This window comes from Gossypium hirsutum, chromosome D03, assembly GCF_007990345.1.
Source record: "Gossypium hirsutum isolate 1008001.06 chromosome D03, Gossypium_hirsutum_v2.1, whole genome shotgun sequence".
In the NCBI taxonomy this organism is placed as follows: Eukaryota; Viridiplantae; Streptophyta; class Magnoliopsida; order Malvales; family Malvaceae; genus Gossypium; species Gossypium hirsutum.
In genome coordinates, this window is record NC_053439.1 from 36193964 (window position 1) to 36217269 (window position 23306).

At 33.0% G+C, this 23306-nt stretch overlaps 1 non-coding gene across 1 annotated transcript; it reads left to right on the top strand.

Annotated features, from left to right (window-relative positions):
- The first annotated feature begins 12340 nt into the window (after positions 1–12340).
- On the top strand, positions 12341–12446 carry LOC121215723 (small nucleolar RNA R71). Its single transcript, XR_005911699.1, has one exon. It is a non-coding gene; the product is annotated as a small nucleolar RNA R71 (small nucleolar RNA).
- The last annotated feature ends 10860 nt before the right edge of the window (positions 12447–23306 follow it).

Genomic DNA, 23306 nt, shown 5'->3' on the forward strand with positions numbered 1-23306 from the left:
TAGATTGCGGCTTGGTTCAACAGCAGATCAGACTACTCATTGTTGAGGCATTGCTGTCTACTCTGAATAAACATTAGGTAGTTTCGCAACCTTTTCACCTCGATTCATTCCTCACACATGGATTCTTGGTTGGGATTGCCGAATTATTATTTTTCTGCTGCGCCATAGGGGTGTCGTCGATCCAACATTGTTGACATCTACTTGTTGTAATTTCCATCCCTTAGTGATTGCAATAAAAAGAATAGTTTGGATAGTCACTAGCTTTATGATAGGATTGAATGTGTCTTGAAAATCAGAACTAGCAACTAATCAACTTTTAAACTGTGAAACAGTCCCATCTAGATATTTCTTGACCTTAAAAATCTACTTGTAACCAATTGGCTTTCTATTTAAAGGATTTGGAACAATTATCCAGATTTTTTTTTGTTATCAATGCATCATATTCATATTGTGCAACTTGCCTCTACTCTTTATTTTGGAAAGCTTCTTCAATATACCTTGGTTATGGAATACTCAACTTAACAGTTAGAACCTTTGGTCAAAAAAAATTCTAGCCTTTAAACTTACAACCATATGATGAATATTTTGCGGTATATTTGTCTTAATTCCAACTAGTACAGTTGTTACAACACTAGCTAGTGCAATCACATCAACATTAGCTAGTGCAGTTGTCTCAACTTTAGCTTGTGCATTTGGCACAACTTCAGTTGATGAGGAATAGGGAATCAACATAGTGGGAGAGTGACCATTAACAAATACCAAAGGTGAAATCTAAGAAGAAAAACCAATAGGGGGTCTGGCCACCTAACCATCGCCAAACGTGTGAACGCCTAGACTGGAAATACTAAAGCAAAATAGGTAAAAGATTAAACAGCTGTGTCTACAAGTATATGAGTCAAATTGTAATATAGTAAAGTGTTACAATAGAACATCGATAAGTATTTTGAGGATCATACCCAAGGGATTGCAGATTGGAGAAATTTATTATTAGATTAATTACAGAAAATAATTACTAATCTAATTGAGTCCTGAATTAGTAGTGTGAACCCAAATTAAAATATTAATTAAACTAAAATAACCTAATGGAATTTCTTATTCCTAGTGTCGACGATGCGAATTCTCGGCCTATGATCGATTAAATCACTAATCATTAATTAAGTCGTTAATTACCCTCGATTGAATTATTTACCACCCTTAACTAAGAATACTCTTTCGCTCTCATCTTCACTAAGGATTACCACCTAATTCACCTTTTCGGTTTCTTACTAGGCATATAGATACCCTTTCGGTCTCACCGATTGGCACAAGTTATACTTGACAGGATACCCTCTCTGTCTCACCTGTCTCGATATTCTACTAGGAGCGTCACTCCCTAATATACTAAGCACTCTTGAATAAACACTCAATTTTAGATAAATAATTACTTAATTAATAAATCAAATCCATAACCGAAACATGCAAAATATGAATAAAGCATAATAATTTATCTCAATATATATACAAACATTAGTTGATCAGGCTAATAAAATATAAATAATGGAAGCAAAAGAGAGTGCTCATTGATAAATAATTGAAGTCTGGTTTCGAAACAATCTCCGCTCGCAATTATCTTCACATCAGAATATAAAACTTCTGAATAAACGAACATAAAAATAAAACTAAATAAAAAAGAGGTAAAATAAAACTATCTAAGTCTAGGTCTAACATCTCACTAAGTCTAAGTCCCTGTCTCAAGAGACTATAAGTTGACTTATATAGGCTAAATGTCGCTTGGTGCCCACGCAACCCTAGATACACGTTGATTCTAATTAATACAATATACTATTAAATTCTTAGGGTCCAATTAAGGAAATAATCCAAAATTGTCATCCAAGGAACACAATCGCATCTTTCCATGAAATAGTCGCAGTGTCATAACATCAAGGTTCCATGTCGCAACATTGACCTTTTTTCACCCCTAGATGCTTCGATGTTCAGTGTTGCAACGGTGTATGTTGGTGTCATGACACTGGTGTCGTCTTTTTATTATTGGGCTTGAATTGGCACCTTACACATTCAAATAGCCTATTAGTCATTCTCGAGGCCCGAGTTGGCCTCATAGGTTATTAAAACACCAGAAAATGCATAAAAACGCTTATTTTGAAATAAAATATATCTAAGATAATAAAAATAAAAATGCAATAAATAAATATAAAATGGCTAGAAAGCAAGCTTGTTAAGTGTCGAAAAGGCTCTAATTTGCCACAACGAATTGTGACAACCACCACCAAGTTAGAAGAAGAATTCTACACCAAAATAGATGAATAAATGGTAGTTTTAGGAATATAAGAAGTCAACACAGGAGCAAAAGAACTGTGACTAACCTCAGTGTATTGAGCATCATTAGCCTTTGTATTGGTAACATCAAATAAGAACTTGTTTTCATCAAACATCACATGGTAGGAAGCAAAATGTAACACCCCATACCCAACTTGATCGCCAAGTCTGAGCTACGGGATGTCGCATTCATTACCGGAGCAACTACAATCACATTCGCAAAATCAAATAATTAGCTTGTACATTTCATTAGGACTATTACTTATTTATAATATGATATCTAATCAAATTTTGGATTTAAACAAGCTTACGAAAGCTATTTTGATATCCCAAGATCGAATAAAGACTATATTGTAAAGATTTCAAATTATCGAGTTGACGTCGCGACTTCACATCATGGCCCGACGTCGTCTACAACTCTGAACTTTCCCTTCTCTCGCGATGGGCCAACGTCGTCTTTAGCTAGGTTCAATAATTCAATAACAGAAACAACATTAGTTTACATCCAATTAACATTCAAATACATAGCAGACATGTTTTGCATTTTATTCAGTTTAGTCCCTATATATAGGATACTCGTATTTTTCAATATCTAACATTGTATCAAGATCTGATTTCACATTATTTCATTAGGGAACTTATAGTTCCTATCTATAACTGTAAGAGCCCATACCCGACCCAATCACTGGATCAAAATTATATGGTGTCACATTCGTTTCTGAAGTTACTACAAAGAATTTATAATCCAATTTACATCATTAAAAATTCATTTGTAAGAAAATTATGTGTATATAATGTTGTATATCCATTTTTGGGCCTTATATGAGCTTACAAAAGCTCTAATACTAACCCGAGATCGAATTAGGACTAAATTGTAATGTCTACAAAATTTCAGGTTGACGTCGCAACGATAGGTGGTTCCTCATCACGACACAACATATTGGCTAGGTCTCGTCTCAACGACCCATGCTTGATGTCGCGCCATGGCATACTGACCTGATCTCGTTGCAACAACATACGCTTAACGTTGCAACGTGAGAAACTGTTTCTACAAAATGTTAATGAACATTAACTTGCAATTCCAAATCAACCATTTTACATATTCATCTCATAAATTCAAGCAACATTTGCAATCCTCAAGCATCAATTCATGAACTACAATTCCTTATTTAACAATGTACCAATGCCATATCACCTATAAGTTAGCTATTAGGTATAGTTTATTCAAAATCTTAAACATGCACACCTAATCACCGAAGCCATTAACAATTGCAGCATTTAACACAATTCAAACCATATATTGAATTAATATACATATTGCATTCAATTGGAAAATTTCATACATCAAAGTTCTAATTCAAAAGTGTATATAGACATAGCATCATATTGAAAATAACTCAACCTAGGAACATGTCAGACTTAACAAAATGAGGATATACAAATGCTGTTGAGTAGAGATCTTCTTGTTGAATGCTAGATCAACTGCTCGAACTATTGGGAATCTACTTTACCTGTGCATAGAGAAAACAAATCGTACACTAAGCAAATATACTTAGTGGTACTTCCATGATTCAAGCAAAATAATGCAAACTTATACATATGCACACATCCATTTAAACATAATCTCATATAATTCATATCAAGTTCTTTCATTTCTATATTGATATACATTAAACCAATTTTACACCTATTGTTATCGTAGCTACTAGTATCACATAACTTACTCAGGTTCATTTCATGCTTCAAATCATCACAGAAGTACCAAAATATATCATTTATGCTATTTAACAATTAAGGTACCATTTCTTTTCTTAATAAAACACCAATTGATAACATAACATCAACATTTACATCTACATATTCAAATTCATACATGACTCTTAACTATTTCCGAGCCTATTGGTTCTCTATATTGGTTCTCCCATTCGCATTCGGCCTCCAAGGCTTGTTTTTTATTCTTTTGCAATCTATTACATATCATATTTCCATTTCAATTACCAATTCACATACCATTTAGAAAATTTCATATGTTTATAACCCTATTAACCAGACACGGACTCAGAACAGATATGCGGATCCTTCACCCTCGGTTGCCTGACAATGATGAAGCTAAACATGTACATACTACCACCTCGGGTTGCCCGAAAACGATGGTTTTCACAAACTGATTATTCTATCACCTTGAGTTGTGATTGCCTCTCCCTCAATCTAGCGAACAGGGGAGAGATATGAATCAACATTCAAGAATTAAAATACAATATAAAAATCGCGGCTTTACTGCAAGTTTGACAGGTCAATTGTAATATTTGTAGTGTTACAATGAAACACTAGAGTATTCTAAATAATGAGTCTTACCAACTAATCGCAAAGATCTATATTACGGTAAATCATAAAATCAAAATAAACTCATCTAAATTACTATCGAGTTAGCAATGACTAAATTGTAAAACATGCAAAGTTACACAATTAACAATTAAATAACAAACGGTTGTTGGTTGCCATTGATGTGGTTCACTAATCCATAAATTAGGGATCCAAATCACTTAAACTCCCAAAATGACTCAATTTTACCCCTCGATCTCCATTTTACCAAGTTAGACAAATTAATGCAGATTATCTCTCGATCTCTCACCAGTTAACTCGAGACTAATGAATTGGTTCCCAACAAGATCTCCTCTTGGTCTCACTTGCCTAAATAGTCCATTAGGTTTGTCAATCCTAAGTTTTTAAGTTGATTCAAATTAGCCCAATTTATTATGATTTGGTTCTTTATCCAAAAATCAGCTCACCACGTCTCCATCAACCAACCCCATTAAAGGTTTAGCTAATTATGTTGGAAATAAAACTAACAACCATGAAAATGAAAAGAAAATTCATTAAAGCAAAGCTTGTAAAAATATAAAAGTTGAGATTTTTTGTAATACCCATAACCTAACCCATTCGTCGGACTCGAGTTACAGAATGTTACAGTTATAACTAGAATAGAACACATTCAATTCACATTGAATATCTCAAATAAACATAGAATACTTCATAAATGCATAATTATTACTCAAATATAGCAAAAATATCCAAACATAGTCAATTCAATTTAGTATTAACAAATACGTCATTTCTTAGATCATATACAAGCTTACGTATGCTCCAATACCATCCATAATTTAACTAAAACTAATTTGCAATATTCTCAAAATTTCAGTTCAATTATAAATGAAAACAATTTAGATTTCAATTTAATCATCATAAATCATTAGTCAATCATTATTCATAGCATATATGTGAAAACGGAACTTAAATCAAGTCCACGAGACCTTAAAATCAATTTGGAAACAAACAGGGACTAATTTGAAACAAAATAGGAAAATATGGGGAAATATGGAAACATGGGTCACACGGCCGTGTGGCCAGGCTATGTGAAAGAGACCGGTCTATGTGGCCTCAATTATGGTTGTGTGGCTATTCCACACGCCCGTGTCCTCAAACCGTGTACAATTCAAAATAGGGTCACACAGTCGTGTCTCCTGACCGTGTAACAAACTGAACCCGTGTGAAAAAAATCTTGCACCTAAAATCAATAAGACACATAGTTGTGTGTGGAGGCCGTATGCGGCACACGATTGTGTGGCAGATCGTGTCCCAAGCTGTGTGCAACCAAAATGACTTCAAAAACAAGTAATTCCAATCACCATTTCTTAAGTATCAAACACAACCATTTCCAACCATTTTCACCTATTCAAAACACATTCAACTAAGTACCTAACAAATGTACCCACATTAATACCACAATTCAAATAACTAGAATCCAATTGACATACTTCATTTCCCAAATCACAAAAAATGTATCTATAAAGCATTTCATAACCTTAAACCACAATCAAAACCAAAGTTGCAAAGGCATGAATCTTACCACTTATATACATATAGTCAAAACTTACCAAAAGAGTAGATCAAAACTGGTGAGAGATCCTGCAAAGTCCTAGTACATTCCACTTGTTATTAAATTCACTTGTTATTAAACATTTTGTCTCACTTACCAAAAGTTGCAAAGTCCATTAGGTTTACCACTTATATACATATAGTCAAAACTTACCACTTATATACATTTTGCAACATTAATATTAACAATTTGGTAAGAAAAATACAATAAATTTGATTGGTTGATTTTAATTTAAATAATTATCTAGATGCAAAGTGATTCCTAGTGCAAATTAACCTAAATGCCATGTATGCAATAAAATGAATTAGATGGATTTAGCAGCAGAATTCAAAAGATTTTAACAATGATAACATGCATAGGCTAGAAAAATTACATTATTTAACTTGGTTCATTTTTATCATGCTCATAATGTTCGAGAAAAATAATCCAAGCCAACTCGATCTTTCATGAGTTTGAAACCAAAATTAAGTCCTTTTGGAATCTTTTACTTAGAAAAACATACATTTTACTGATCATACTCAACTAAGGATTTCTTAGAACTCATGTGAAGTAATAGGGACGAGTTAGGTTTGAAACAATTTAATAACATAAACCTAAAAACTATGCAAGATAATAGAGCTCTTTCAAGTTATTATGAACTTTTAATTTAGTCGAGTTATGATCTAAATTAAGCATGCACTTTTCAATTATTGTGCCCATTAGCCGTCGTTTGGTTAGGATCGCTCAACTAATTGTAATGCATTCAATCACGTATGAATGAAATATATACTTGATTTTAACTAAAAACATGAATGATTGAGGTGGAGAACAATATGAGCATAACTCAAATGAACTTCATCAAATAAATGTAATCATTCTAACTAAACAAAATTAAGATTTCATCATCAATGAAAAAACAACAAAGTAATTTGCAAACATAATGAATAATTAAGGAAAAGAAAAAGGAAGAAAGAACTCTTTGATAGTGTGACCACAAATCGTGGAGGCTTCCTCCAATTCTCATGGCTACTCCTCCATAAACTGCTCTTCAAGGGTGGCTGGCCAAGAGAAAGTTTTTTCTCAAGGAATTGCTAGCTAAGGGAAAAGGAAAATTGGGATGGCTATGTGTGAAAGGAAGGAAATGTGATGAGAATGAGAAGTGAAAAATGAATGTTAAGTGAAGGATGATTGAATAGTGGAATGAGAGGGTCTATTTATACTAGAGGGATGGCTAGTAGGTTTGCTAAAAATAGCATTTTGAATCCCATGATATGCTTTCAGGCTTGGCTGACCATATATTGTGGAAGGGAGTGATTGTTGGTTGCTTGATTCATTCATGAAATCATGCTTGAACCAAGCAAAGGGTGGACGGTTTCTTGGGCAAACTTGGTGTGCTGATTTTCAATTATTTTCTAAATAATTATCCTAAAACTAATTTTTGGCAGCTCAAAACACAATTGTCGAATTGGACTTCTCCTTCCTTCTTTGAACGGTTTTGTGACCCATTAAGTTGTCAGACTTGTCCATCATGTGATACCATTGTTAATTGGATCAAGGCAACATCTTCATGACCCAAAGTACATGATTTTTTCGTCCACTAGGGTAGAAATAATCTCATGCCCATGCAATAATTAAAATCATATCAACTTCATGGTCTCGCTACATAATTATATATAACACATTAATATGTAGCATAAAATAATTAAATTATGTACAAAATTAATACATAAAAACATAAAATTGCACACTATATTAAATCATGCCCATCATCATAATATGAACAAAATTCACCCAATTAACTATCATATTCTCAGGATTTCATAATTTTTCAAGTCAAAAGGTACCAAAAACAACTATAAAAACTGTATATAACTTAGAGTTTACACACCCCTAAACTTAATCCATTACTTGTCCTGAGCAATGTAAAGCAAAAAATTAGATAAGGCAATCTTGCAATAAGTTTAAATAGAATCATTAAGTAGAATAAAATTTTGCACATAAATATTTATCAACAAATTCATGCTCACAAAATCTTTTTATTGATAAGTCGCTCATTTGCAAATATTATTCCAAAAGTTTATCTTAAGTGCAAGAAAATGCTAACATAAGTCAGAGAGTACATGCTTTTTCAAGGTCATATACCATTCAATTAAAGTTTCCTTATCAATTAAACAAAATAGTCACAAGGTTTAATTAATGGTCCTCATATGTTGAACTTAGCAATTCCTCTCCACTAATGTAGTTGGCATAATCATCAAAATTAATAGTTCTTTTATAGGGTTGTAATTGGGCTAGGCTCAAGGTAGGGATAAAGAAAAATGTACTTTTAGGTTCAATAATCTTAACCTAACTTTTTCTTGGATCCTTTCGAGGTCCATTCTTCATACTAACGAGTTTTACGTCCCCAAAACTTAATTTGAAACTTTATGCCGAACAATAGTTCTCAATATTTTGAGTATTTATTTTTCTCTTTTTACTTGACATTTGAGCAGAGATTTTTCACTCTTTTTTTAACACACGAAGAACATATACATATTTTTGAATTTTTCCTCGATTTTGCTCACCAAGACAAGTATAGTTAAGATAGGTGCAAAAAATAGGATAAAACTTAAAAAGATGGTAACATGGCTTATAAGGTGAATAGCAATAAAATAATCTTAAAGGCTCAAACTAAAGTTTCAAGGGTCAAATTCATATGGTAAGCTTGAAAAGCTCAAATGTTCCAAAGAAAATGTGCCTATATCATGTTTAGATTCTTATGCCTCCTAAGATTTCGCCTCAAGAAAGTTAAAAAATCAATTTTAAGGAATTAAACCTTCATGCATGCCTACTTTTAAGGAAATTAAATTTTCATGGAAAAAACTACATAAGACTTAAGAACATACAAGCATTCCATATCTCAAGTTAACATAAAGAAAATCAGATAAAATCAAAAATCATACTTGAATTTGAGCTAACTTATGAACAAAAATATTTCTGAACATCATTTTATTTCAGCATACTTATGTGTAATCATTGAATCATACTTAAGAATAACATTTAAAATTCATGCAAATATTTTCTTACCCCCCTTAAAAAGAAGCAATGCTTTCATTGCGAAAACAAAGTAATAAATGAGAACTGAACACCAGGTAGGGTTGTAAGAGAAGAGAGGTGAGTCTTGAGGACTACTTAAGTACCAAGTCTTTCTTAACAATCCAATCCTAGACATGGTCATTCACATTACCACACTACTTTGCTTTTTATTAGAGAAGAGGCATTGGGATTAATTTATTCATCTTTGCAATTTCCTACTTATTATGCGGAATGAGAGTACTAACTAAAAATATAAATGCCAAAAAATAAATACTTAAGAAAAGAAATTTCCTCTCTTTTTATTAATTTGTGTCAACCCCTTTTTTTCTGAATTGCTGCAGCGGGGGGAAGTGATGCTGCGGCAAAGGGACAGGGTAGCGAGTGTTGGATATTTTCTCCTCATCACTGTTCTGGGCCTCGAGCCTAAAACTACAAAAAAAATTTATTACTTGTACTGAAATAAATTTTTGACAGAAATAAACTAATTAAACCTTGCGCCAACTTGACCCTCTTATTGAACATAAAACTAAAAAATGAAAAAAAAACTTGAAACTGAAAACAAAAAAAATTAAAATTCATTTTGGGCTACTTAAAAAAATTTTTCTCAAAAAATCACATCAAATTAAATTCTTAGGAAAGGTTGGAGGGGTCACAAATGGTCCCGCTTAAATTTCAATCTCCTTAGACAGAATTAATTTAATGTACTAATTCAATAAAATTTTTCTAATCATGCCATTTATTTAAATGAGAGAAAAAACTAAAAATAAATTAATGATAGAGAGAGTGAAGAGAACTCCCTCAATGTTATTGATGTTTGTCACTGACAAAGGCGATGTCAAATGGTCATTTATCATACCAACCGTATCCATCTAGAAAGAAGAGATAATGTTGCCTAGCAAATATATTCAATATTCAACCAAAGAATAGCAGCATGAAATGATCTTTCTATTTTGTTTTGCTCGACTTTTTGTCATTCATACAAATCTACCTACCCATGATGATCCTTAATGAAATCAGCTCATTTTTCATTATATCTTCTTTCTTTGGTACAAGTCCCACCCACTGAATGTCATAGATGGGATCCATGATCCTTTCTTTTAACCTTTGAGAATCGAGTTTTCCAGGATCAAATCCTCGAAATTGGATCAATCTCTTCTGTCCCTCGATAGAACTCTTTTTAGTATCTAATGACCTTTTCAAAACCTTTAAGTCTAACTCAAGTTCTAATGATGATAGTTCTAATGATTCGAACTGAGCTTTTGAACTAAATCCTTTCGAGTTAGCTTCCAAACATGTTTCATCCTCATCTTGATGTAGAGAGTCCGATGAAATACCTTCTAATGGATCATTATATTCTAATTTTGCAATAACCTACGGATCCTTCTTAAAGATAGTAGAACAATCTCTAACATCATCAAGAGATCTTATGGCCTTGAGTACGTCAAAGGTCACCTGTTCATCTTGAACTCCCATGGTGAGTTCACCTTTCTGTACATCGATTATCGTCCTGTCAGTTGCCAAGAAAGTCCTTCCTAGGATTATTGGCACTTTTTTTATCTACTTCAAAATCTAAGATAATAAAGTTAGCAAGAAATATGAATTTATCAACACGTACCAAGACATCCTCAACTTTCCTTCTAGGTATGCCAAAGATCGATTTGCCAATTGGAGTGTAATTTTAGTCGGTCTAGCCATACCAATACCTAATCATCTAAACACAGACGTAGGCATCAAGTTGATACTCGATCCCAAATCACACAAAGCCTTACCACAATACGATTCTCCAATATTTCAAGGTATGGTGAAACTTCCTGGATCCTTCAACTTAGAAGGCAACTTATTTTGAAATAATAGGCTACTTTCTATAGTCAGGGCTACAGTTTCAAAGTGCCCAATTCTTCTCTTCTTAGATAGAAATTTCTTCATAGCTTTCACATAGTTCAACATTTGCTCCAAAGCTTCTACCAACGGAATATTAATACGTATTTGGTTCAACACATCCAACATTCTCTTAAATTGAGTATCCTGTTGATGCTTATGTTGTTGGAGTCTTTGAGGATATGGAGGTTGTGAAACTTTGGCTTGTATTGGACAACTCTTCTGAGGTAATATATCTGCATCTAACGAAGGGGTTATCTTATCAGAATTCACTAGTTTAGATTTTACCTCTTCAAAAGTTGCAGAATCTAGCTTCTCTTGTGCAAGAATTTCAACTATTGGTTGATTTTCCTCTTTCTTGGGAGGTTCATCTTCAACCTCAACTTCATTGGGTTTGAAATTCCTTCTGCTTTGTAGATTGACAACTTTGCAATTCTCCTTGCCCGATTTTCTTAGGTTCTATTTCAAAGTTTGTTGGCTAACTACCCTATTTGGTTCTCCAAATTTCTCAAAGTTGCATCATTCTTTGCCATGTATACTTTTAATAAGTTCTTAAGATTATTAGGAGATTCAGCTGGTAGAGGATTTTCTATGTTGCTTGGTATAGCACCTTGGGGTATGTTTCTAAGCTTATTAGCTAATTGTCCCACTTGATTTTCCAGATTCTCCAATTTTGTTGCATAGCCTTGAATCAAGGCATTATTTTTAGCGATGTATGCCTTCAACAAATTCTCCAAATTATTGGAAAGTTCAACTTGTGATGGTTTTTGAACTTGTTGATTGAAACCAAGAGGTTGATTTGATCTATGTTGCATGTAAGTATTGTTTGGTCCACCTCTTTGGTAGTAGATTGATGGTTGAGCTACAACATGATTTAAACCGTTAGTATTAAATTGTTTCAACATTGAATAGATAGACGATACCTAAGCTGAGAGTAAAGTAAGGGCATCTACTTCATGCACGCCGAGTACTCATCTTTTTGAAGCTGCTTGATTTGTTGGCCACTAGTAGTTGTTACTGACTATTCTCTTGATGATTTCATAAGCTTCATTATAAGTTTTTAACAAGAGAGCATCATTTGCAGAAGCATCTACCACTAACCTTGTGTGTGCATTGAGACCATTATAAAATGTTTCCAATTGGATGCAATGTAGAATCCCGTGGTGAGGGCATTTACATAGTAGCTCTTTTAATTTTTCCCATGCCTCGTATAGGGACTCATCATCCATCTGCTGAAAAGTGGTGATCTCATTCCGCAACTTAGCATTTTTGTTAGATGGAAAATACTTTACCAAAAAGCGTTCAGCTAATTCTTTCCAAGTAGAAATTGAGTTAGATTGTAATGAATTAAGCCATACTCGTTCTCTATCTCACAACGAGTATGGACACAACTTCAATCTCAATGTGTCTTTATTTACACTAGCCATCTTAAAGGAACCGTTCACCTCCATAAAAAAATTGAAGGTGAAGATGTGGGTCTTCTGTAGGCATTCTACTGAATTTGCCTATTATTTAAAGCATCTGAAACGTCACAGGTTTCAATTCAAATTGCGGTGCCTCGATCTCCAGTCTCCTAATTCCCAAATTTAACTCATTAAGACATGGCATAGTGTACTGTCTTATAGTTCAATCCCTATCATCAACAATAAGGATTGGATTACGAACATTAGTGGCTCTATTCTCTTGAACATCATTTTGATTCTCAAGGTCCATCTCTGCAGCTTGTCTTTGGCTATTCTTTCTCGTCTTTTTTTGTCTGAATGCCTGCTTGATTTTAGGGTATACAGGGAGTAAATCAAAGATTCTATCTATGCTCATAAAGACCTAAAAAGAAAATCACAAAAAAATAAAGAATAAGAAAAAATGAAAATAATTAATAAACCAAATTGTAAGAAATAATTTATAAAAATAATTAAGGCAACAGTCCCCATCAACGGCGCCAAAAACTTGTAACGTGTGGTTTGTACGAGTGTACATAGTCGTTATCAAGTAATAAGTAAACATAAGAGTTATCGTCTCTACAGAGGCTGTATAAGTTAATCAATATATAAAATTAATTTTAACAATTTGGTCAGAAAATCACAATAAATTTGATTGGTTGATGTTAAGTTAAATAATTATCTAGATGCAAAGTGATCCCTAATGCAAATTAAACTAAATGCAATGTATACAATAAAATAAATTAGTTGGATTTAGCAACAGAATTCACAAGATTTAAACAATGATAACATGCATAGGCTAGAATAATTACATTATTTAACTTAGTTCATTTTTATCATGCTCATAACGTTCCGGAAAAATTATCCGAGGTAACTCGATCTTTCATGAGTTCGAAACCAAAATTAAGTCTTTTTGGACTTTTTTACTTAGAAAAACATACATATTACTGATCATATTCAACTAAGGGTTTCTTAGAATTCATGTGAAGTAACAGGTATGGGTTAGGTTTGAAACAATTTAATCACATAAACCTAAAAACTATCAAAGATAATAGATCTCTTTCGAGTTATTATAAACCTTTAATTTAGTCGGGTTAGGATCTAAATTAAGCATGCTTCATTTATTATGTCCATTAGCCGTCGTCTAGTAAGGATTGCTCAACTAATTGTAATGCATTCAATCACATATGAATGAAATACATACTTGAGTTTAACTGAAAACATGAATGATTGAGGTAGAGAACAATATGAGCATAACTCGAATGAACTTTATTAAATAAATATAATCATTTTAGCTAAACAAAATTAAGTTATCATCATCAATGAAAAATAACAAAGCAATTTGCAAACATAATGAATAATTAAGGAAAAACAAAAATAAGAAAGAACTCTTTGATAGTCTGATCACTAATCGTGGAGGCTTCCTCCAATTCTCATGGCTGCTCCGCCACAAATTGCTCTTCAAGGTGGCCGGCCAAGAGAAATTTTTTTCTCAAGGAATTGCTAGTTTAGGGAAAGGGAAAATTGGGATGGCTATGCGTGAAAGGAATAAAATGTGATGAGAATAAGAAATGAAGAATGAATGTTAAGTGAAGGATGATTGAATAGTGGAATGAGAGGGTCTATTTATACTAGAGGGGTGGCTAGTAGGTTTGCTAAAAATAGCATTTTGAATCCCATTATATGCTCTCATGCTTGGCCGAACATATATTGTGGATGGGAGTGGTTGTTGGTTGCTTGATTCATGCATGAAATCATGCTTGAATCAAGCAAGGGGTAGACAGTTTCTTGGGCAAACTTGGTGTGCTGATTTTCAATTGTTTTCTAAATATAGGGACCTCTAAATAATTATCCCCAATATGATTTTTGGCTGCTCAAAACACCATTGTCGAATTGGGCTTCTCTTTTCTTGTTTGGACGGTTTTGTGACCCATTCAGCTGTCAGACTTGTCCATCATGTGATACCATTTTTAATTGGATCAAGGCAACATCTTCATAACCCAAATTACATGCTTTTTTCATCCACTAGGGTAGCAATAATCTCATGCCCATGCAACAATTAAAATCATATCAACTTCATGGTCCCACTGCAAAATTAAATATAGCACATTAATATGTAGCATAAAATAATTAAATTTTTTACAAAATTAATACATAAAAGAATAAAATTGCACACTTTATTAAATCATGCTCATTATCGTAATATGAACAAAATTCACCCAATTAACTATCATATTCTCGGGATTTCAAAAGGTGCCAAAAACATGTATAAAAACTCTATGTAAATTAAAGTTTACACATGTACTAAACTTATAAGTTATTATGTCGTAAAACATATACAAGTAAACCTTTCTGATATACCATTCATTCAACATCTTTTCATTTAGCATTTCAAATGTTCATTTCAAATGTCCCTTTTTACATAACTATTCATATCAACATTTTGTATAAACACTTTATATAACTATTTTCCATATAACTGATTCATATGATCATTTTGTACATCTACTTTATATAACCATTTCATATAACCGTTTCATATTATACATTTAACACACAATCCTTTCGTAAATCACATTTCATTCTAGTAATTCATATCAATTTCTCCATTCAATGTTTCATTCCATTTATCCTTTTAGTGTTACCCGTTTCATTTTATACGTTTAACACATTTATCATCTGATACATATTACCTGATAAAGAATTGTTCAAAGATGTCATAGCGTCTTTCAACCACTATTTTATTTATTTATGACATGATGTCATAGTGTCTTTCAACTATGGTCTTATTAGTATTTCAAGCTAATGAACTCAATCCCCACATACATAAATAGATATTAAATTACCAAAACAACAAATAATTAATTTAACCAAGCTATGAGCTTACCTAATCCAAAAGGAGCAAAACATCGATGATTCTGCTAACTTTTCTTTCCTGCAATTATTGTCTGATTGACTCGTTTCTTTATCTAAATATAATAATTTAATTCAATTATCCAATTCAAATACTTTAAAATAATTAAATTCATGTAATTGACCCTTTAATGATATTTTATACTTTTACCCTAAACTTTTACCTTTTATTCAACTTAGTCCCTAAAGTTGAAACTTTCAAATTAAACACAATTAAACTCAAGCCATGCTGACCGAATTTTCCATAGTCCCTATACAACCCATATTTATCACATTTTCACAAGAATTTCATGTAATTTTACTATTTTAATAATTTAGTCCCTAAACATTAAAATCAACCAAAATTCTTTTAAAAATAGTCTTATTTAAGTATCAAACTTATAAATCTATCATCAAACTTCAAAAATATCACAAATTAATCAATGCAATAAATCAAAACATTTAACAGTTTTATGAATTAGTCCTTGGGTTAGCTAGATTAAGCTACAACGATATCAAAAACATAAAAAAATCATTAGAAACAGACTTGAAACACATACCATGCAAGGTTTATTTAACTTAGCCAAAACTTCCATTATTACCCATGGAGTATTCAGTTTTTGAAAAAAAATAAAATAAGGAAGAAGATGATTTTTTCATCTTTTATTTAATTTTTACTTATTTATCTAATTATCATTTTAACCATTAAATTAACCAAAAAGTTCCTATCATGCCAAACCAAACCGTCCACTACAAAAACATATAGTCTAATTACCTTTTAAAGCCTTCAATTCATGCTTTTATATTCATTTGACACAATTAAACCTATAGCAATTAACTTTTGCAACTTTTACAATTTAGTCCTTTTTTCCTTAATTAATTATCTAAACATCAAAATTTCTGAACCAAATTTCAATATCCCCATATAATCACTTCATAAATATTTAATATAATTATTTACAGGCTTGTTTTATAGAAATAAAGTTTCGATACCTCGATTTCCAAAACCAGTTGACTTTAGGGACAAACCACTTGTACTTAAATGTTTGTTCAATTAGCTAAAATGATCAAATTAAAATTTAATAATAATATCACATTTGACTCGTAAATATGGACTCACTCGTTAAACTTGTGGCCCTGAAACCACCTTTTTTGACACCACTGTAAGACGAGTTGTTACATTTTTATGCAAAAAAATCTAAAAGGTGTGTAAAGAAAAGCATTCAACAAGAAAATCTAAATCAATAAATATAAAAGGAACAAAATTTAACAAATGAAAAGTAAAAGAAACTGAAATACATTAAACTAAATCTGAAAATGTTTTACAACCAAGGTATATGAACTAAAGGTGCAAATAAACCTAAGCTACAATGATAACCTAACTCTAAGGACAACTAAAACAAGAAGAAAAGTTGTTGGGAAACGTAAAACCTATAGCTAAGGAAATGAAAATTAAAAACCCTAGAAAAAGAGAAAGAGAAGCTAAGAGAAAACCTAAGGAAAACTAAGCTTAAACTAAGGAATGTAGCCTCTTTTCACTCTCAGCTAAATTTTGGCTGATATAGCAACTATTCTAACCCAATTTATGTGTCCAAAATACCCTTGAATGGGCCTTCAATGATTGTGCTTCGATATCCGCATATGATGGACCACTAGTAAGGCATGTTAGTTGCTAACCAGATTATCGTATGTGTTGGGCCACTGATAGGGCATGTTAGTTGCTAACTAGCCTAGCGTTATGGGTGATTCCATCGGTAGGGCATGTTAGTTGTTAACCATGACAAAGAGCCATGATTTTGTAGGAAAATATGCATATGTTCGAAATAACGTGGAATAAGAAATCTATGATGAGTTGTAAATATGATATCCGAGATTAGCACAAGGAAATACATGGGAAAGAGTAAGAAAATGTGAATTTGGGTCTGTTGTATGTAATACATGTTACGTATATTTGTAGTAAGTTATGAGACCACCAAACAGAAAGGTTAACTATTTAGTTGTATTGCATGATAAGTATTAAGTCTTAATCTCAATTAATGTGTTTTGAGTGAAACGTATCTGTTAGTTGTAGTGCTTGGTGTATTCTATCCGCCAATAGAGAGTTATACTTAATAGGCATATAGATGCCAATTAACAGGTATCTCTGGGATGATAGAGTAAGTGAAGGTAGCTTTTTTGAAGTATCTGTTTTGTTGATGTTAGCGAAACTTTTCTTTGGGAAAGTTGTTGCATACTGTATTCGATAGATGTTAAAGTCTGCCAGGGGATACTATCCGCCAAGGATAAGTATCCACCATTGTCATATGTAAGAGGGTAGAACTTTAATTGTCTCTGTGAGAAGTCTGTTAACTTATTTTTATTTGTGTATGTATATATAAGTGATCGCCTCAAGACGTAATAACATCCAGAGTGTGAATACTACAATAGAATGAAGAATTACGAGGCGGTATTCGCAAGCATACCAATCGAGTTTTAATATAAATTTTACAACAAAGTAAGTAAGTACTCCGGGGATCATACCCAAGGGAGGCGAGTACTAAATCAATCTTAACCTAAACAATTAAATATCTAAGTAATACTTTATGTTAGTTATGGTACGAAAGTAAAATAAGAGATAATTTTAGGGTTTATTAAGCTAAGGAAATAAAATAACATAAAAAGAGTAAATTTGCAAGAGATAGAGAGAAATAAAGTGAATCAAATCTGAAGATGGGTGATTAGATTGCTTCAGCAATCTCAATCAACTGTAGTCTTGGGTTCTTCGTCAATCAACTAGTCACTACCCTAGCAAGATCTTTCAATCTTTCACTAGCGTAATAAGTTAGGAAGAACTGCTTATCTTCCAACCTCACAGTCCAAACTAGTTTGGGGTCAAGGTCTTCACGGATGGGTAATATAAATTTTGGGTTAATTCTCAGATTGATGACTTCCTGGGATTGTCAGGCCTAAGGCTTGTTTCATATTCTTTCTTTGTCAAACAATTGGTCCATTGAATAACCCTACAAAATAGTTAAGAGAAAATGCATCCACTAGCTAATCCCCCATAGAAGATTAGTTCCTCATGGCTTTCGTAAACAAACATGGAATAAATGGAAGAATTAATCATAGGGAATGGATTGAAATAGAAAGTTCAAGAAAAGCCTAACTTATATTAATAATAAGCATGAACCCATAGAAGTTGATATCTTTTACAATCAGATCTCTTGAAGAAAGTAACTAAAACTAAGAAACCCTAAGAAGGAAAGGGAACAAGATTAAATTTGACAGAAGAAAACTAGGTTAAAACTCAGATGCCCTTTACATGTGTTAAAGGGGCATATTTATAGCCTTCAAGTAGCCGTAGTCTTTAACCCTGGGTTAGCTGACATTTCTGAGCTTAAAGTTTGATTGTGAAAACCAAAATGCCCCTGCTTCGTGTTTTATTCTTGTCACAGAGTCGATGTCGTGACACACCAGAACTTATGTCACGACATAGCAACCAATATGTTCCTCTGTAGCTATCTTTAAGGGTATGTTGCAACACCCTCAGCCTGTGTCGTGACATTGAAGGAAATTTCTTATTTTCTCTATTCTGCTCTCTATGTTGCGACATCGGATCCCCCATGTTGCAACATAGCATCCAACATTGACCCGAAATGCCCTCTAATGGTCTCCTACACACTCACAAAGTATGTTAGCTCCCCCTTAGGCCTCATTCGGCTCTTAAGGTTAATAAAAGACTCAATGTACACATTTTATTGAATGTAAACAAAACTAAAGAAACTGAATTAAAAAATAACAAAAATGTTTGTATTCAAGCTCCTTAAATGTAAAAATTAGTTTAATCTAGTACACCGAATTATGACAAATCAAACTCTCCCACACTTAAGTCATTGCTTGTCCTCAAGCAACCTAAACAAAGATTACAAAATGAAAATGACGACCCTTGAGCAAGAACGGTACAAGTATTGATTTTGGAGCATATGACTTAGGCATTTGACGTTTACTAACAATTTCAACACAATAAGTAGTTGACTTACCACTTTTGATCATAAACATCTAAGTTTAGTATGTTACAAAATATACAAGTATTAAAGTTCTCACCTATAGGAATTCATCAACACGTCATACAAGTACTTTGATTATCCGAGCACAATACAAATAATCGTTTATGTAAACAATTAGTATGATGTTCATTCATGCATAAGGATACTTAGGTCACATAGGGCTTTTCTACTTGTAACATTCTGAGGCTTAGGATAGGTATAGAATTCAAAAACAGTACGCATCAAAGGGTTACAAACACGAAAATAGTTTGGTACATCGTATTGATCCCTATTCTTCCCTCTTAGTGACCCTTTCTCGCTCACATCCTTATTTCTCCTTCTCTCAGTTTTCTTTTCGCTCAATATATAGGAAGTTATAGCATGACATAGTAACTATGTCTAGCCTTACGAGTTTTTGTGCACTAATTAATGAGTTTTTCTTTCTTTTATTACTTTGTGACTTTTCTCTTTTTCAATAAATCTCACTCATGAATGCTTTTTTGCTAATTTAGGGCCTTTTCTACTCGTATTAATTTTCTTTTTGGATTTTTTTTGTTCTGCACATTAAACTCACCTATAATTCCCATATCACACTAATTTTTCCTATTTCACTTTATTTTTACAAAATCCTCCATGATGTATCTACTTAATCCTCAATGCATATGGCCAAACGTCTATAATTGTACAATGCATGACCAAAGAAAAAGGGCAAATACAAATTAACGTTATTAGGCTTGGGGTTTGTAATGAGGTTCATCAAGAAGTATTAATAGGCTGAAAATTGATACTAAAGGTGAAATATAAATAGGACAACTTTTTGGATCTAGATGTGTTCCATACAATGCCTTAGGTTATCCCTAAATGTCTCAATATACAAAAATTTAATCAACCAAACAAACACAAATTCAACCATTTATCATTCTTACTAGTATGCTCGTTTTCTTGTATTTTCTATATCATTTGGTACAAATGATAGCTTAATACCTATTTACAGTGTAACATATAGAACTTTAGTAGTTTAGTAATCAAAATTTTAAAATCTCCTTAGGATGACTACTCTCACTAACGTCTTGTTGAGCTCGTGCCAACTTTTGTGACGACGTGGGGGTAGCTGTCATTTCTTGCTATCACTTGTTCCCATATTTGATCTGTTTGGCCCGCACTGATGTGTTGCTGAAATAAAGTGTCTCCGATAATGCTTTGTGATGGTTTTAATGACTGCTCAATAGAGGTCATGGATACACTCGCTTTTTTTGCATAAAACCGCCACTAGATGAAGAAAGAACAATCCCACCTTCTGGCTACTAATGCATCTTCCCATGTTCTGGTCGATCCATTTGCCAACATATACCTGCTTTTTATGCAAAATAGCATAGAGTAAAACTGGGATATTAGTAGTTGTGCGATACTTCCATTCACCCATTCCTTCAATTAAAAAGTTTATAATACTATCCATATTTATGTCTCTAAAATATTCTAAGTCAGTTTCATCAATGAAATCATTCTTATAGTATGGAACATTATAAAAGTCACAAATTATTCTAGGGGTTACTTGCACCTCTTTCCCTCGCACAAGTATTGTATCCCATATATGACCTTCAGTATTTTTAGACTCGTGGTCCCGTAGAGATGCGTAGAAATCTTAGACAACGGGGACCACAACATTATCCTTTGGGATTGTCCAAAAATATTTCCAACTATGATACCTGACCAAAGGCCAAATTTCTTTACACAAAATCATTGATGGATCAAATCCCCTCTCTTGAATGAATGATTTTCCTTGAAGTTCATTAAAATAATTTTCAACATTTAGATTTAGAAAAGTAGATGGATTTTGAACCATCAATGGGTTCATTTCCATTATTTGCCTAACTTTCCTAGGAGGCATGATGTTTCAATCCTAATGACTTACAAAAATAAATGAGGCAATGGAACAATAAAAATTTTGAGTTTAGGAACTCTTAACTTTGAATGTATAGTCGAAGTTCACTTGAATTCTTTGCTTGCTCGTGATGTCTTCGTTCCTTGTTGCACCAAGTTTGTGAAAGGAAATTTAGGCAATTAGGGGTTTAGAGTTTAGGAGATGTTAAGAGATTTGAGAGAGTTTAAGGGGGTAAGGGTTTAATGAGTGTTTTAATTAGGAGTAAATAGGAGTTTAAGTTGTAAAATAGGGTTTAAAAGGTTTAGAAATCAGGTAAAATTAGTGTTTCAGCCTCTGGGTTGTGCAATGGGTTAGGTCAACCCTGTAGAAAATTACAGCAATGTCACGACACAGGGGATTCGTGTCGTGACACATTCGCGAGTTTGGAGATTCTCAGGGACTATCTGCTACGTTGCTACTTGCTATTGTGATGTCGCGACGATGACTTTGTTTTAGCCCAAAAATCCATCTTGGGGATGTTTCGATCTAAAGATAAACCTACATTAAATAAAAGTTAAAATCTAAACTGTGGTTAGTTAAATATACTGTAATTTACAAATATCATGCAACAATTCACAAATTTTAAGTTATACTACCAGATTTATCCAGCAATATTGTCAATTCACCCGTGGATAATTTTTTTGTTCCATTAATATTGGTCCACCGTCCATCATGCCATTCCACCCTTGCTCATTTGTCCTGTTCCTTGAACCTATTTATTATTTTTGCATTCATAAAAATAAACATTTCCCTTGATTTGGGAACATCAGAAATAGATAAGTTTTTACAATGCTCCCGTAATTTCCTCATATTTTCCTTGTTCGGCTAATAGCTATATTTGAAGGTTTCAGTCTCACCATCAATTTTCATTGTCAACTCATTTTTCTCTAAATCAATGGTGGATCTAGATGTGGCCAGGAAAGGTCTTTCAAGTAAGATTGGTATCTCATGAACTTCCTCAAAATCAAGTACTACAAAATCTGTAGGAATTATAAAGCTTCGCACCTTGACTAATATATCTTCTAGTACCCCCTTCGGGTGTACTAAAGATCTATCAGCCAATTGTAATGTTATTTGAGCTGCTTTAAGATTCCCTAACCTGAGTTTTTCAAAAATTGATAAGGGCATTAAATTAATACTATCTCCTAAATCGCATATGGCTATATTAAAGTGAATACTCCTTATTTCTATGGGAATGGTAAAACTACTCGGGTCTTTCACTTTTCGCGGTACTTGTCTGGAAATAATTACACTACAAGAAGCACATAAATTAACTTATTCTCCTACCTTGATTTTCTTACGCCTTGCCATCATCTCTTTTAAAAACTTGGAATACTTGGCGGCCTTCTCAATTAATTTGATCAAAGGTAGGTTAACATTTAAAGTTTTAAAAAAAATTAAAAAACTTACAAATCCATCCTCGTCTCATTTTTATCTTGCTTCTAATCTTGATGGAAATGGGATTTTTGTAGTTTATGCATATTTAGGTGTCTCTTTTCTCATCTTAACCATTGGTGAATTCTCTTCCTCTGGCTTAAGTCCATCTTCCAATTTTATGGAATTGTCTTGATTTTTATTATTATCCACGGTTACCTCTGGGGTAGGTACTTTTGGGCTGCTCAGTACCTTGCCGGACCGGAATGCTACAACTTTCACATGCTCTTTACCTTCCCCTCCGTGGATTACCTTCCGTGTTACAAGGAATGCCTGAGCAAATTTGTCTTTTGATATCGCCCATCATGCTCATCAATTGGCTCATTTGATCCTCGAGCTTAGTCAATGTTCTTGTTAAATTGGTGCACTCAGACTGCACCTATTTAATATATGTTCTCTTTGACTACATC